General features: G+C 49.1%; 1 protein-coding gene across 2 annotated transcripts in view; it reads right to left on the reverse strand.

Moving 5' to 3' along the window:
- LOC694076 (UL16-binding protein 6) overlaps window positions 1-11,185 on the reverse strand; it is a 30,598-nt gene extending 19,413 nt beyond the window's left edge. For both annotated transcript variants that reach the window (XM_077999528.1, XM_028847219.2), the window contains exon 1: window positions 10,523-11,185. The gene's annotated coding sequence lies outside the window, so the exon portion shown is untranslated. The remainder of the gene's footprint in view (window positions 1-10,522) is intronic.
- Window positions 11,186-15,660: the final 4,475 nt, after the last annotated feature.

The raw sequence follows: 15,660 nt of genomic DNA on the forward strand, positions 1-15,660 counted from the left end.
CAGTCACAGCTACTCGGGAGGCTGAGGCAGGAGAATGGCAGGAACACAGGAGGCTTGCAGCGAGCCCAGATCACTCCACAGCATTCCAGGCTGGGCTACAGAACGAGACTCCATCCTTCAAAAAAACAAAAAAATAGAGATTTTTAACTAAATATCAGTAGCAGATAAATTACTAAAGGAAAGAATCATGGCTTTATATTTTCTTATGAACAAATTAGAAAATTCTGATTCAGGACATGTAAAGAATCCCTGGTGTTCTGAAGTCAGCCATGGTATTTTAGTGGCAATACTTTAGAAGAACAAAATCATAGTTTAGAGAAGCATCTGTTTTTCCACAACCAAAGAAGATGACAGAAAATGTTCTTTTGGTTGAGATTTCTTTTTCACTAAGTTAAAACTTTAAGTGCAGGGATTCTTCCATCAGGTAGCACAAGAGAAAATGGCAAAGCATTTTAAGAAATTCCAGCGATAGGATTATTGCCAAAGGGATTAAATCTCATGAGATGCTGAGTCTATGGCATCATCTTGATCTGCTGGAGGCCTCTGGATTTGCTAAGTCTTGAATTCCTGGTGATCTAGAAATGAGGAGTGGGTGACGGACAGGCTGTCAGGAGAGTTTGGGTGCACACCTGTAATCCCAGCTACTCTGGAAGCTGAGGCAGGAGAATTGCTTGAACCTGGAAGGCACAGGTGGCAGTAAGCTGAGATCGTGCCATTGCACTTCAGCCTGGGTGACAGAGTGAGACTTCGTCTCAAATCATAATAATAAAAGAAAAAGACAAAAATTCAGACAACTAAAGGGAAAATGGGCAATAGAGTTGAACCAGCCCTTTATAGAAGAGGAAATGTGAAGAAATGACCAATAAAAACATGAAGAGGGTCTCAGCCTAACAGGATGAGGTATCACGTGACACCCACCAAACTGGCAAAAATCCCACAACCTAGTAAATGAAACGGTTGGGGAGAATGGAAAGCAACAAGAGCGTTCAGCCGCTGCTAAGAATGATTATGAATTTTTTGTTGTTGCTGTATTCTTGTATATGAAAGGATGTGTGTTGTGGGTTATGAGGAAAATTACATTTATTACCAGGGAGGAAATTTTAAAAATTGAAAGCTACTGACCAGAAGAAACTTGCACTTGTGTACAAAAGAAATGCTCAAGAACATTCTAGCAACACAGTCCTAAGGGCCCCAACCTGGCCAAACACTCATCAACAGGAAAATAGACATTTCCCATGTTCCCCTCATAGAACGGGAGATCACTCAGCAATGAAAATGAATCACGTCAATGTTGATGGGTCTCAGGAAGAGAATGGAGGACAAAAGTAGACATCGAGCAAATGCTCAGACCCAATGCATTCACACAAAAGAATTCCTTCACATCAAAGTTCAAAAACTGCAGCCGAGGCAACAGAGCAAGACCCTGTCTCAAAGACAACAGAAAGTTCAAAAACTAAATGGCATATTGTTTAGAGATGTACACATACATGGTGAAAGAAACGTACTATGAAGAAAAGTACCGGAATAATAAAGACTAAAGCAGAAAATGATTCCCTCTGTAGAAGGGAAGGGACTGGGATTCAGGAGGGGCCTCCAGGGAGCATCCAAACTTATGTCTCTTCAGATTCTATTCCCTAAACTTGGTGGAGGTCCTGGGTGCCCAACGCGTCGATATTCTTTATACCTTACCCATATTATACAAATACATTTTTCTATTCAATATTTAGAAGACAGTTATAAACAAGATCCATTAAATAGCAAGATGGCAGATCCACATCAGGAAGGAACATCAGGAACATCCATAGTGTTCCATCCATGGAACCTCACCATGGATACCCTTGTGCTCATGGGCCTGGTCTCCTCTCAAGACACGGTCAGTTGGTCAGTTGTCGGGGATCAGAGGCCACACTCATCATAGCAGAGAGGCAGGATCAGCTGGGACAGGGTCCTTCTGTGACACCTACTGCATCACCAGGCCATGCAAAGTGACTCAGCTGCCAGAACACATAGAATATCATTCTGCACCAAAACCTCACAGGAAAAATGGTAAGTTCTCAGTTTCTCCATTAACAGCAACTCTCAGATTAATCTCTGTCCTCCATTGCTTCTCCATGAAACAAGATTTTACAGCTTTGCTTGGGTCTATTTTTCAATTCATTTTTAATTTTACTGACTGATTGAATATACATATATATATATATATATATATATATATATATATATATATATATATATATATAGTGTGTGTGTGTGTGTAATTTTGTCTCAGTCAGGATAATGACGGTTTAATTTCTATTATTATTATTAGCAACATCATTTAGTTTTTTTAAGCTTTTCAATTCCTAAGGGTATTAATCATTGTCTTTCTGTCTCATGAGACAGAAAACAAATCCAAACTGTGTAAGAGGAAAAAGAATGTATTAATCACTGGAATTGAGAAGTTCCCAAGCTTAACTTGCTTGGGGTACAGCTACATCTACAGTTTTAAGTGGCATCCTGTGACCCTCTCTCTCTCTACTTCTCCAAATTTGGCTCCACGTTTAGCTCCATGACCCTCAGACTTAAACAGCAGCACTGGCTCCTCCCAAGATCTCCAGCTCCCCAGCTCCCCAACCCTCAAACTACAACAGCAGCACCAGCTCCCCTCCAGCTCAATGATTCTCAGACTTGAGAGGCAGCAGTGGCTCCTCCCCAAGGCTCCAGCTTCAAGACCCTCAAACTAGAAGAGCAGCACCAGCTACTCCTTAAGTCTCCAACTCCCTGACCCTCAAACCTCAACTGTAGCACTGGCTGCTCCCCAGGGCCAGTAGCTCCACGACCCTCAGACTTACATGATGGTAGCACCAGCTCCTCCCTAGGTCTCCAGCTCCACAACCATAAAACTTGAACTGCAGCACCAGCTCCTCCCCAGTCTCCAGCTCCACGATCCTCAAACTATGACAGCAGCAGTGGCTCTTCCCTAGATCTCCAGCTCAGTGACTCTCAGACTTGAGAGGCAGCACCAGCACCTCCCCAAGGCTCCAGCTCCATGACCTTCAGATTTAAACAGCGGTAGCACCAGCTCCTGTCCGGGTCTTCAGCTCCATGATCCTTAAACTAGAACAGCAGCACCGCCTCCTCCCTAGGTTTCCAGCTCCATGAACCTAAGACATGAATGGCAGCACAGGCTCCTCCCCAGGGCTCCAGCTCCAGGACTCACAGATTTGAACGGCAGCAACAGCTCTTCCCCAGATCTCCAGCTCCATGACCCTCAGACATGAACAGCAGCACCGGCCTCTCCCCGGGTCTCCAGCTCCACAACCCTCAGACATGAACAGCAGCACTGGCTCCTCCTTGGGTCTCTAGCTTCACCACCCTCAAACTTGAATTGTAGCTCTGGCACCTACCTGGGTCTCCAGCTCCACAACCCTCAGACATGAACAGCAGCACTGGCTCCTCCTTGGGTCTCTAGCTTCACCACCCTCAAACTTGAATTGTAGCTCTGGCACCTACCTGGGTCTCCAGCTCCACAACCCTCAGACAACAACAGCAACACCGGTTCCTTCCTGGATCTCCAGCTCAACGACTCTCAGACTTGAAAGGCAGCACCAGCTCCTCATAAAAGTTCCAGCTCCAAGACCCTCAAACTAGAACAGCAGTAGCAGCTGCACGCTGGGTCTCCAGCTCCACAATCCTCAAAGTAGAATAGCAGCACTGGCTCCTCCCTGAGTCTCCAGCTCCTCAAGTCTGAGGGTGGAAGAGCTGGAGACCCGGGGAGGAGCCAGTGCTACTGTTCTAGTTAGAGGGTCATGGATCTGGAGACCTGGAGAGGAGTTGCTGCTGTTCTTCTAGTTTGAGGGTGGGGGATCTGGAGGCCCAAGGTGCAGCCGGGGCTGCTGTTCTAGTGTGGGTCATGGAACTGGAGACCTGGGGAGGAGCTGCTGCTGCTGTTCTAGTTTGAAGGTTGGGGAAATGGAGACCCAAGGAGGAGCCATTTGAACAGCAGCGATGGCTTCTCCCCAGGTCTCAGGCTCCACAACCCTCAAAATTTAAAAGCAGTAGTACTGGCTTCTCCCTGGGTTTCCAGCTATACAACCCCCAAACATGAACAGCAGCAGCACAGGCTCCTCCCCGGGTCTCCAACTCCACGACCCTAAAAATAGAACGGCATCACCAGCTCCTTCCTGGATCTCCAGCTCCCAAACCCTCAAACTTCAACTGAAGCACCGGATCCTACCCACAGATGAAGAGCAGCATGGACACCTCCCACAACCTCCAGATCCACGACCCCCTGACTTAAACAGTGGTAGCACTAGCTCCTCCCTAGGTCTCCAGCTCCATGACCCTCAAACTATACAGCAGCATCGGCTCCTCCTTAGGTCTCCAGCTCCACGATCCTCAAACTACACAGCAACAGTGGCTCCTCCCTGGGTCTACAGCTCCACGATCCTCACACTAGAACACCAGAACTAGTTCCTCCCCGCTCTCCAGCTCACGACCCCCAGGCTTGAACAGCAGCAGCAGCTCCTCCCTGGGTCTCCAGTTCCATGACCCTCAGCCTTAAACCACAGCAGCACCAGCTCCTCCTAGGTCTCGAGCTCCACAACCCTCAAACTAGAACAACAAAGTTCCTCCCTGGGTCTTCACCTCCACAACCCTCACACTAGAACAGAAGCACCAGCTCCTCCCTGAGTCTCCAGCCCCACGAGCCTCAAACTAGAACAACAACACCGGCCCCTCCCTTGGTCTACACCTCCACCACCCTTTGAATTAAACAACAGAAGCACCAGCTCCTCACTGGGTCTCTAGCTCCATGACCCTCACACTAGAACAGCAGCACCGGCTCGTCCCCAGTTCTCCAGTTCCATAAACTAAAATTTAAACAACAGCAACACCAGCTCTTCCTTGGGTCTCCAGATCCACGACTCTCAAACTAAAACAATAATGCTCATTTCTAGGTCTCCACTCCATTCACCTCGCACTACAACAGCAGCACCAGCTCCTTCCTAGGTCTCCAGCTCCACAATCCTCAAACTAGAACAACACCAGCTCCTCCCTGGTTCTTCAGCTCTACAATCCTCAAATTTGAACCACACTGCTCCTTCTTGGGTCTGCAGCTCCACAACCCTCAAACAAGGGCAACACAGCTCCTCCCAGGATCTCCAGCTCCATAACATTCAAACTAGTACAACACAAGCTCCTCCTCAAGTCTCCAGCTCCACGACTCTATAACTGGAATAACACCGGCTCCTCCCTGGGTCTCCAGCTCCATGACCTTAAAACAAGAACAATACCACTCCTCCCCAGGTCTCCAGGTCCACGACCCGAAAACTAGTACAACACCAGCTCCTCCCCACGTTTCCAGCTCCACGATCCTTAAACTAGAACAACAGTGCTCCTCCCTGGGTCTGCAGCTTCATGACCCTCAAACTAAAAAAACAGCGGCGCTCCCTGGGTCTCCAGCTCCATGACCCTCAAACTAGAACAAAACTGGCTCCTCCCCAGGTCTCCAACTTCATGACACTCAAACCAGAACAACACCACCAGCTCCTCCCCGGGTCTCCGACTCCACGACCCTCAAACTAGAAGAACACCGGCTCCTCCTCGGATCTCCAGCTCCATGACCCTCAAAGGAGATCAACACTGGCTCCTCCCCAGGTTTCCAGCTCCATGACCCTTAAACTAGAACAACAGCACCAGCTCCTCCCTGGACCTTTAGCTCAATGACTCTCAGACTTGAAAGGCAGCCTGAGCTCCTCCCCAAGACTCCAGCTCCAACACCCTTAGATTTGAACAGCGGTAGCACCAGCTCCTGTCTGGGTCTCCAGCTCCATGACCCTCAAATTAGAATGGCAGCAGCAGCTCCTCCTGGATCTTCAACTCCACAACCCTAAGACATCAGTGGCAGCACCAGCTCCTCCCCAGGGCTCCAGCTCCATGACACTTAAACTAGAACACCACCACCAGCTCCTCCCCAGGCCTCCAGCTCCAGGACCCTCAGACTTGAACGGCAGCATCGGCTCCTCCCTATATCTCCAGCTCCACAACCCTCAAACTAAAACAGCATCACCAGCTCCTCCCCGGGTCTCCAGCTCCACAACCCTCAAACTACAACAGCAGCATAAGCTCCTCCCTGGACCCCTAGTTCAGTGACTCTCAGACTTGAAAGGCAGCACCGCTCCTCCCCAACGCTCCACCAGCTCCATCACCCTCAGATTTGAACAGCAGTGGCACCAGCTCCTCCCTGGGTTTCCAGCTCCTCAACCCTCAAACTAGAACAGCAGCACCAGCTCCATCCAGATCTCCAGCTCCAAGACCCTAATACATCAGTGGCAGCACTGGTTCCTTCCCAGGGCTCCTGGGGCTAGAACAGCAGCACCTCAGACTAGAACAGTAGCACCAGCTCCTCCCCGAGTCTCCAGCTCCATGACCCTCAAACTAGAACACCAGTCCTCCCCAGGTCCCCAGCTCCATGACCTTCATGAACAATCCCTTCTTATGAAGTTCAGCAGTCAAGAAAACTGCAGAGGAAGTGAATGAATACATGTTTTGCTTTCAAATTGATATTTCTTTTATGTTCACACAAGTCAGGAAACTTTTCTGCTTTCCCCAACCTTGCAATCTACTTATGTTCAAATGTAAGATAGAAATCGACCATTTGAAATGACCTTTAAAAACTTAGTAATTTTTGCCAGGTGCGGTGGCTCACGCCTGTAATCCCAGCACTTTGGGAGGCTGAGGCAGATGGATCATGAGGTCAGGAGATCAAGACCATCCTGGCTAACATGGTGAAACTCCGTCTCTACTAAAAATACAAAAAAATTAGCAGGGCATGGTGGCGGGTGCCTGCAGTCCCAGCTACTCGGGAGGCTGAGGCAGAAGAATGGCGTGAAGCCAGGAGGCGGAGCTTGCAGCGAACCGAGATGGCACCACTGCACTCAAGCCTGGGTGACAGAGCGAGACTCTGTCTCAAATAAATAAATAAATAAAAATGTAAAAAACTTAGTAATTTTTAAATATTATATTATTTCACAGTTGTAGAAATGATCTTATTTCTCTCTGCCTGTGCAGAAGTCTTATGAACATTCAAACTATGAATTCAGTTTGTTGAGGTTCCCAGAATACATATTATCCCCAAATGTTACTGCTCTCCTTAAAATCTTCTAACATGTTCCCACCACCTGAGCATAAGTGCCAGCTCCCATCCACAGCCCACAGTGCCCAGCACAGCCCTGCCCGCTGCCCTGGCCTTACGGTCTCCCCTCTGCTGTTACTTTCCTGCCAGACATGCCTTTGTCAGTTCCTCAAACCACACAGGCGCAGGCCTGACTCCGGGTCTTTGCCTCTGCTGTACCCTCTGTACCCTCTGCATGAGGTCCCTTGCCCTGGCTCCCATCCTCTTCTCAACCTGCTCAGCTCCAGCCTGCTGGTCGCCCCTCAGATCAATGAACACACGATGTCCTCCCCATATAGGCCTTTGCCCATGCTGTTCTCTGTGCCTGAAACACTTTCCCCTCTCACCATCTGGGTTCACTTTTCTAATTACCATTCATCTTTAGACTCTTCACTGAAATATTGCTCCCTGCCCGCCCCCATCACTTGGATTTAACCTTGGTTAGGTTGACCGCCTATCTCTTGACTCCAGGTAGCTAGATGCTATCCTAGCACTTGGAACTTTCCCATTGCAGCATTTTGTACACTCGGAATTATTCCATCAGGTTGGTGCAGAAGTCATCTTAGCTTTTGCCATTACTTTCAATGAACTGCAGCACCGGCTCCTCCCCACTTTTTATTGCCATTACTTTTAATGGCAAAAACTGGGATTACTGCTGCACCAACCTAATAGAATAATTTATATTTATTCATCCATCATCTGTCTTCCCTTCTAGAAAGTAAGCTCCGTGAGATTAGGGACCAAATCAACTCAAATCACTCTACCTTCCTAGCACATTGTTTGTCAATAATTATTTGCTGACTGACTGATAGAGAAACACCTTCATTGTTGCTGGGATGAGCTGCATAACATGACACGCCCTTTGAAAGTCAATGTCATGGACAGTTAGCATTTGTTTTTCACTCCTGCACCCATGGCTTAGCTGGGCTTAGGCTGATCTAGTCTGGGCTTGACTCCAGGCTGAGGTTGTAACCATGTGTTCTCCACATGCCTCTCATCCTGCAGTTGGAGCCGCAGTTTCCTGGGGCACGCTCATCTTGTGGGAAAAATCAAGAGCATTAGAGGGCAGGCCTGGCAGCGCTGACACATTCCAGGCTTCTGCTTGTGCCGTGTCTATGAAAATCTCATTGGCATAAGAAAGTCACCCAGCCACAAGAAATGCCCTGTGGGATGGGTAAGTCTATCCACCCTCCTTTGGGCCCTGGCAAGGATATGGCTGTGTCACACTCTTACAGGGAGAATGAAATATTGAGGGACAATATTAAATCACCTACAGCAAGAAATGTCAGCCTCTGTGTCCCCACGCTGGAATCATTCTTCACCAGCGGGTTCACCTGAGCTGACTTCCCTTTGCAATCAATGGTTGGTGTCTGCAGGTTTAGGCCAATGCTGTTCCCTGTGGAGGACAAAGAAGGCTCAACTGGCCTTCAACAGTTGGGAAGAACAAGATATTAGGTTGGCACAAAACAACCACAAGCCCCAGGTGGCCTGTGCCCAGTGAGACAGGAGAGGGACAGAGACCTGTGGGAGCTCAGGGTACCTTGTATCCCCAGCCTCTTGCCCCCATCTCTGCTTTCTGGGTTTTTTTTTTTTTTTTTTTTTTTAGACACGGTCTGGCTCTCTCACCCAGGCTGGAGTGCAATGGTGCGATCTTGGCTTGCTGCAATCTCTGAGTCCCTGGCTCAAGCAATCCTCCCACCTCAGCCTCCCCAGTGGCTGGGACCACAGGTGCATGCCACCACACCCAGGTAAAATTTTTTTTTTTTTTCTGTAGAGATAGGGTTTTGCTGTGTTGCCCGGGCTGGTCTTGAACTCCTGGGCTCAAGCATTCCACCCACCTCGGCCTCCCAAATTGCTGGGATTACAGATGTGAGTCACTGAGCCCCGCCTGCTTTATTTTTCTTTTCAGTACTTGGAACCTTCTATTTTACTAAGTACACGTGTGTTTTCTTTCTTCTTTGTCTTCCCTAGAATAGGAGCTTAACGTGGGCAGGTATTTTTGTTTACCTCATTTATCACCCTATCCTCAGTCCCTGGGACAGTGTCTGGCACATGAATGGTGTGTTCTAAATGAATATTTTTAACAAATAAATAAATGAAATATCATACAAGAGAAAGCTAGTATTTGGAACTCATTCATCAACAGAACGAAAAAGCCAAAGACCTTTAGCCTGTCCCTACTTTTTAACGCATCCCACCCCAGAGAAGCCAGCACAGAAAAATGAGGAACCAAGATGGAGAAGGGAGCAGATGGTGCCTGCCCCCTCAGCTAAAGACCCCTTAGGCTTAGGTTGAACTTGAGCTGGAGAAGGGACTAATCTAGGAACTGGGTGTGAGATTAAAGTTTAGATTTGTCTGGCCTGGATTTTGTAACACCTAAACACGAGGTATTCCGTTCGTTTTTGTTTCTGTTTTTGTTTTTTTGAATCAGAGTCTTGCTCTGTCGCACACGCTGGAGTGCAGTGGCTCAATCTAGGCTGACTGCCACATCTGCCTCCCAGGTTCAATCCTCCCACCTCAGCCTCCCAAGTAGCTGAGATGACAGGCGCCCACCACCACACCCAGCTAATTTTTGTATTTTTAGTAGAGACTGGTTTCACCATGTTGGCCAGGCTGATTTGGAACTTTTGACCTCAGGTGATCCATCCGCCTCGGGCTCCCAAAGTGCTGGGATTACAGACATGAACCACTGCGCCTGGCCCCTGTCCGTTTCTTTAGGCACACTGAGATAGGGAAGTCGGAAGCGTGCATGGGGTGGGGATGCCTCCAGCTTCAAGAAAGAGCCTGGGAACAGGCACAGAAACTCACCATCCCCTTTTATCACAGGCAGGTAAGTAGCGCAGAGCAGCACAAACTAAGAGCCTGCCTGCATGATCAACGAATGGGGTGGGGACTGCTAGAGACTCTGCCCTATGCAGATGGCACACCTGATCCTAACCGGTTCTTCAGGCCCTATGGAGATAAGACACCCCCTCCTACTTAGCCCATTTATAAAAACCCTGACGTTTGTTTCTATAACCTGGCAAATCGTTCGGGACCCCTCTCTGTGACAGACAGCTCTTCTTTCCTTTCGCCTATGAAACTCCTGCTCCAATCTCACTAGGTGATGCACGTCCCCGTCCTTGATTTCCTTGGCGGCCAGATCAAGAATCTTGGCATTTATCCCAGACAACGAGCTGTTTTACTGCCGTTCCTTTCTGGCCTCGTTTCTGCCACTGTGTTTTCTCAAGCGGGGAGAAGCAACCCCAGGGACGCGACGTGGCCAGAAGGAGCCCCTGCGTGGGGAATGGAGAAGGGCACAGGCGCAGTCAGAAAGGCCTTCCTCCCCGACGCCCTCTCCTCTTTCTCCGACCCAATCCTGGAACTCACCGGCCCGCGCGGTCCAGGAACAGTCCCGCAGCAGAGGCAGAGCCAGAACGCAATGAAGGAACGTGGGGCCCTCAGTCAGCTCCTTTGGGACCCGGACCTTGCAACGGAATGCCGAGGACACCGCTGTTCACCGCGCGGAGGAAATGTCGGCGCCTCCCGCTGAGCCGTCCGGGGCTTTGGTCACCCGGGTGGAACCGCAGCGCAGAGAAACGCCCTGACGTTTCACTCCGCGTGTCTCCTGCTTCCCGTTCTTCCCAGGAGATCATTTCACTTCGTTTTGCAAATCTTTTCTTCCACTTGCGCGCTGCTTCTTTATGTTCTTAAATGCGTGTTTCACAAAGAGCAGGGCTTAAGTTTTGTACTTTCTCTGTGGTGTTCGTTTTTGTGTGTCTGTGGGTGGTGAAATCGGGTCGGAGTCGCTCTACGGTCATTTTTGCCTTTTGCCTCTTGCGCGCCTCGGCGTCCCTGGATTTCAACCGCAAAACACTTGCGTGGAAAGTTAGTTCCAGGGGGTTTCAGTTCTGGCCCGCCGCGTACCTTCTGGTTCCGCGCGCTCCTCCCTGGGCGCCAGCTGTGCCCGGGCTCGGCCCCCACTAGCCTGATACCCCTCAGGGGGCGCCCTGCTGCAGCCGATGTCCCATCAGGAGGGACCCGGCCCCGGGCGGGTGGCAGCGGGCGGAAACGCCTTTGGAAGACGTAGGAGGACTAGCCCATCGTGGCAGGGATAAGGTTTTTTCCTCGGGCTTGAGGTGAGGGGAAATCAGAGGTGACTGCTGGTTTCCTCCCACAGCCTGGTGCGGGGGGCGGGGAGGACTTTACACCTGGCTCCTGCGGAGACGTCACCTACCAGCTGGGGTCCTTGGAGCTCCAACAGCGCGGTTCCCGCGCGGATCCCCCTCCTGCTTTCTTTGAGGCTGCTGGTGGGCGGCGCCCGTGACTCATTTGGTCCTGAGGGTCCACGGGTCGGGTCAGGAGCTTCTAATCGTCCCCTTCCCGACCCCGTCGCCTGGAGGACAGGGCCCTTGGTTCCTCGGCTGGGCTGGGGTCTCTTCCAGGATGGACGTCCTGAGGCTGAGAAAAGCCCGAGAGGTGTGGAAAAGTAGGTTCAGAGAGAGGACGGGAAAAAGGGAAGGAGAAGCACGTGGCAGGAGAACCAGAAGAAACTCCAACTCCGAAAATAGGGAGAGGGTGCCACAGGGACAACCCGTGCCCCACCCCCCGGCCCCAGTTAGGGTTCTTCAGAGGGACTGCCCCGATAGGATATAGGTATATGTATATGAAAGGGAGTTTATTAGGGAAAATTGGTGCACACGATTTCAAGGCAAAGTCCAATGGTAGACCGTCTGCAAACTGGGAGGAGACAAACCAGCAGGGATCAGTCCAAGTCAGAAAGCTTCAAAACCGGGGAAGCTCACAGGGCAGCCTTTATCCCCTGCCAAAGGTCCCAGAGACCCCGGAAGTCGGAAACTGCTGATGCAAGCCCCAGAGCCCGAAGGCCAAATAACTTGGACTCCGATGTCCAAGGAGGAAGGAAGCAAGAACCTGCACGGAAGGCAGAGAGAAGCCAGAGAGCTCCGCCCGCAGAGTCACCCCACCCTCTCCCGCCTACTCTCTTCTAGCCCAGCACTGTTTGTTAAATAGGAAGTCTTTCTTCCATTGCTCATTTCTGTTGAAGATTAGATGGCGGTAGGTGTGCAGGCTGATTTCTGGGCTAATTTGTTCTACTGATCTAAGCGTCTATTTTTGTAACTGTGTAGGTCTGTGTTGGTCACTGTAGCCTTATTGTATATTTTGAAGTCTGGTAACGTGATGCCTCTGGCTTTGTCCTTTTTGCTTAGGATTGTTTTGAGAGTTTGAACTTTTTTTTTTTTTTTTTGGTTCCAAATATATTTTAGAATAGATTTTTCTAATTCTGTGAAAACCAATATTGGTATTTTGATAGTGATAACTTTTCATCTGTAAATTGTTTTGGGAAGTATGGCCATTTTAGCTATATTGATTCTTCCAACCAATGAGCATGAAATATATTTTCTATTCATCTGTGTTGTCTCTGATTTTTTTAAGCAGTATTTTGTAGTTCTCTTATAAAGATCTTTCATCTCTTTGGGTAGATGAACTACTAGGTACTTCATTTTCTTTGTGGCTGTTGTAAATGTGATTGTGTTCTTGCTTTCATTCTCAGCTAGAATGTTGTTGGAGTGTAAGAATGCTACTGATTGTGTACATTGATTTTGTATGCTGAAACTTGACTGAATTCATGTATCAGTTCCAGGAGCCACTCCGGCTCCCCTTCTGTACCTGGGTTTTCCTTTGAGCCCCATTCCCTCCTGCAAGTGTCTCATTCATTCAGTTGCATGCTCAGTCTCCAACCACCACTTAAATCATGTCAGGTACACCTGATGAAGGAGAGAAAAAACATTCTCTGTGAGTCTGAAAAAGATTCTGGATTCCTGATAAGTGTGTACTGTGTCCCCCTGGTGGCTGGAGGAGGTGCATGATTGCTAGATCACAGCCATTAGCACCTTTGGGCTGCTGCTATTCCCAGCTTGGGTGGGCCTGAGTCTGGTGGCCAGGAGCCTACAGCAGGAGTGAGGCAGGTGGGCCCAGGTGTGCACAGAGGCCCCTCCTCCTGTTACCTGGCTGTCCTGCCCAGGACTGTCCTGCCAGCCTTCTGCCTTCCTCCTGTTCACCCAGTCACTGACCCAGGTCTTCCAGCCTCAGGGGTGGGGCTGCCAGGGCCTTCCCAGTGGCCTCCTCTCAGAACTAACCTAGGCTCCTGTCCCCAGCCCTGTACATGGGACTCTTCTCACACACAGATCCTGGGACCCACCAAGCTCTGCCCCTCCCGTGTGTAAGAACTGCCCATCCCCATGTGTCTGTTGTCCTCCAGACCACCCTCCATGTGGCCTCTCCTGGATAGAGGCTTTAGTGCATCAGGCCAGAACCTTCTGGGTTCTTGTGTCCCTGCACAGTCACAGAGGTGGGTGCCATCCCATGCCCCTGTCCTGAAGCAGAGACAGGCCCTGGGGTTGGCCCAGGCCTCCTCCCCTTTCCCACAGCCTCAGGACCCTGGGGATTGAAGGTCACCAGGTACAGGTTCTCCCCACGTGAATACTGTGTGGAGAGGGATGTCTGTGCCTATCTTTTTTCATTTAATGGGTAAAGGGCTGAGTGGCTGGAGGCAGAGTGGGACTCAAGGTCTCTGCCCAGTCCTTACCCCAGGCTATGCCATCCCCAGCAGCCAGGAGCCACTGGGCCCCCTATCTCCCTCTTACTTCTGCCCACAGTTCCAGATGCCTCCATGGTGACTGAGAAGAGGATGTGCTGGGGATTCCTCAGTTGTAGGTGCATGCAGGGGTGAGCCGAATGGAGAGGGGATACAGCCACAGACTCAGGCCTGGGCAACCATCGATGGCTGTGTGGTAAAGTGAGCCCTAGATGGAAGGAGAACCCTCCCTCAGCTCCTGTGCCCATGGAAATCCAACACTTCAAAGATCTCAGTCTCATCTGGATTAGGTCATGTATCTAGAAATTGATGAAGGGACTCTGGGCCTTCATTCTGTAGAGCTGCTTCATTCTCTAGAGGGGCCTGGGGGTTGCCTGCAGGGGAGGAGGGGGCAGGAGAAGCTGCCTGAGGCTGAGAACAAAGGGTGAGAGGGGAACACCTGGAGGCCCTGGCTTTGCAGGAGGAGGAGCTGTGCTGCATTTATGGAGGTATTCACTCCTTCACATCAATTTCTGAAAAGTAAGTTTTTCTTCAATTTCTATTTTCAACTAGTAAAAAAAAAAAAAAGAAAATGAAACAAGCAGAATGAACAGAGTGGTCGCAAGCACATTACAGAGAACTTCTCTTCCTGCACTACTTGAGAGTGAGCTGTCACACTAACGCCCCATCTTAGAGATGCCACCTCATGCCCCATACTTTACTATGGTTTCCTTGCAAACCAGGACACTCTCCAGATAACCACTGTACAAACTCCAAATTAGATTTCACTGCAGACATTATGACCATCTCATGCTCAGATGCCACTCAGGGTTCAGCAATTATCCAGGGAGCTGATGGATGCGGGCATTTCCTACTCCCTCATTTTCCTAAATACATACGTTATGGTGCTCTATTTGTCCCATTGATTGATCTGCATATTTTTGGAAATATGGAAAATGATCTGGATTGATGTGGTTATTTTTATTATGTGTAAATGAGAAATCCTCACTAACATGTTGGAAAAGTTTAACATTTTCATCCAGCATTTGGATGGTTTCATTTTTGCTAGTTCAGATTTTGTAGTCTAATGTAGAGCGAAAGAGAAATCTCTCATCAACATTGAAAAGCATCCTGTACTGTACTGGAATATTTCACGGCCAACTTTTTGCTATGACAATGAATAGCACAGTCAGCAGTCTAGTATCTCCATACTCTCTGGAACATGTTTGGGGACTGGAACTGACTCTGGGATTGCTGGTTAGTGGGATGAGCACAGTATCCACTATCCTGGATACTGCCTGAGTAGACATCAAAGAAGTGATTCAATCTGGATTCCTACCCTCAATGTAAGAAGTCTCTGATATTTCATTTCCTATCCACCAATTAGTAGAGACAGATTAAAAACATTTGTCAGTAGGAAGGGTGTGCAGGGGTAGACCGTTGTTCTCTTGATTGTGTCAGATATATAAAAGCTTTCACAGGTTTGCTCAGCATCTCTGAACTGCTCATAACATTTGCCCAAGAATTAGGTACATTTTATTTATATATTCTGCTTCTGATTTTTTGTCTATGGGGGAATAGCATTACTTTTAAAAACAGAAATGTATCTGTGGTGAGGATTTCTTCTACTAGAAGTGAGCATGGTCAGGGCTGAAGAATGATGAGAAAAGCCACTGCCAAGCATGGAGTGGGCTGGGGACAAACCAGAAAGCATCACATTCTGGAAGCAGGGATAGAGGCAGGAATACCTGCCGGCCCCCAGGGCATCAGGACAGTGGTGAAGACTGACAGCCAGGCTGTTTGTAAATTAAGAGTGATCTTTAAAGTCTCTGTCTCCAAAAGATATCTAGCAACATCCCTGGGTGTATTACTAAACATAACATGGCAGAAGAATGAAATCCCATTAATTCTCTACTGGGTTACAAACCAAAAT

This window comes from Macaca mulatta, chromosome 4 (genome assembly GCF_049350105.2).
Source record: "Macaca mulatta isolate MMU2019108-1 chromosome 4, T2T-MMU8v2.0, whole genome shotgun sequence".
Classification (NCBI taxonomy): Eukaryota; Metazoa; Chordata; class Mammalia; order Primates; family Cercopithecidae; genus Macaca; species Macaca mulatta.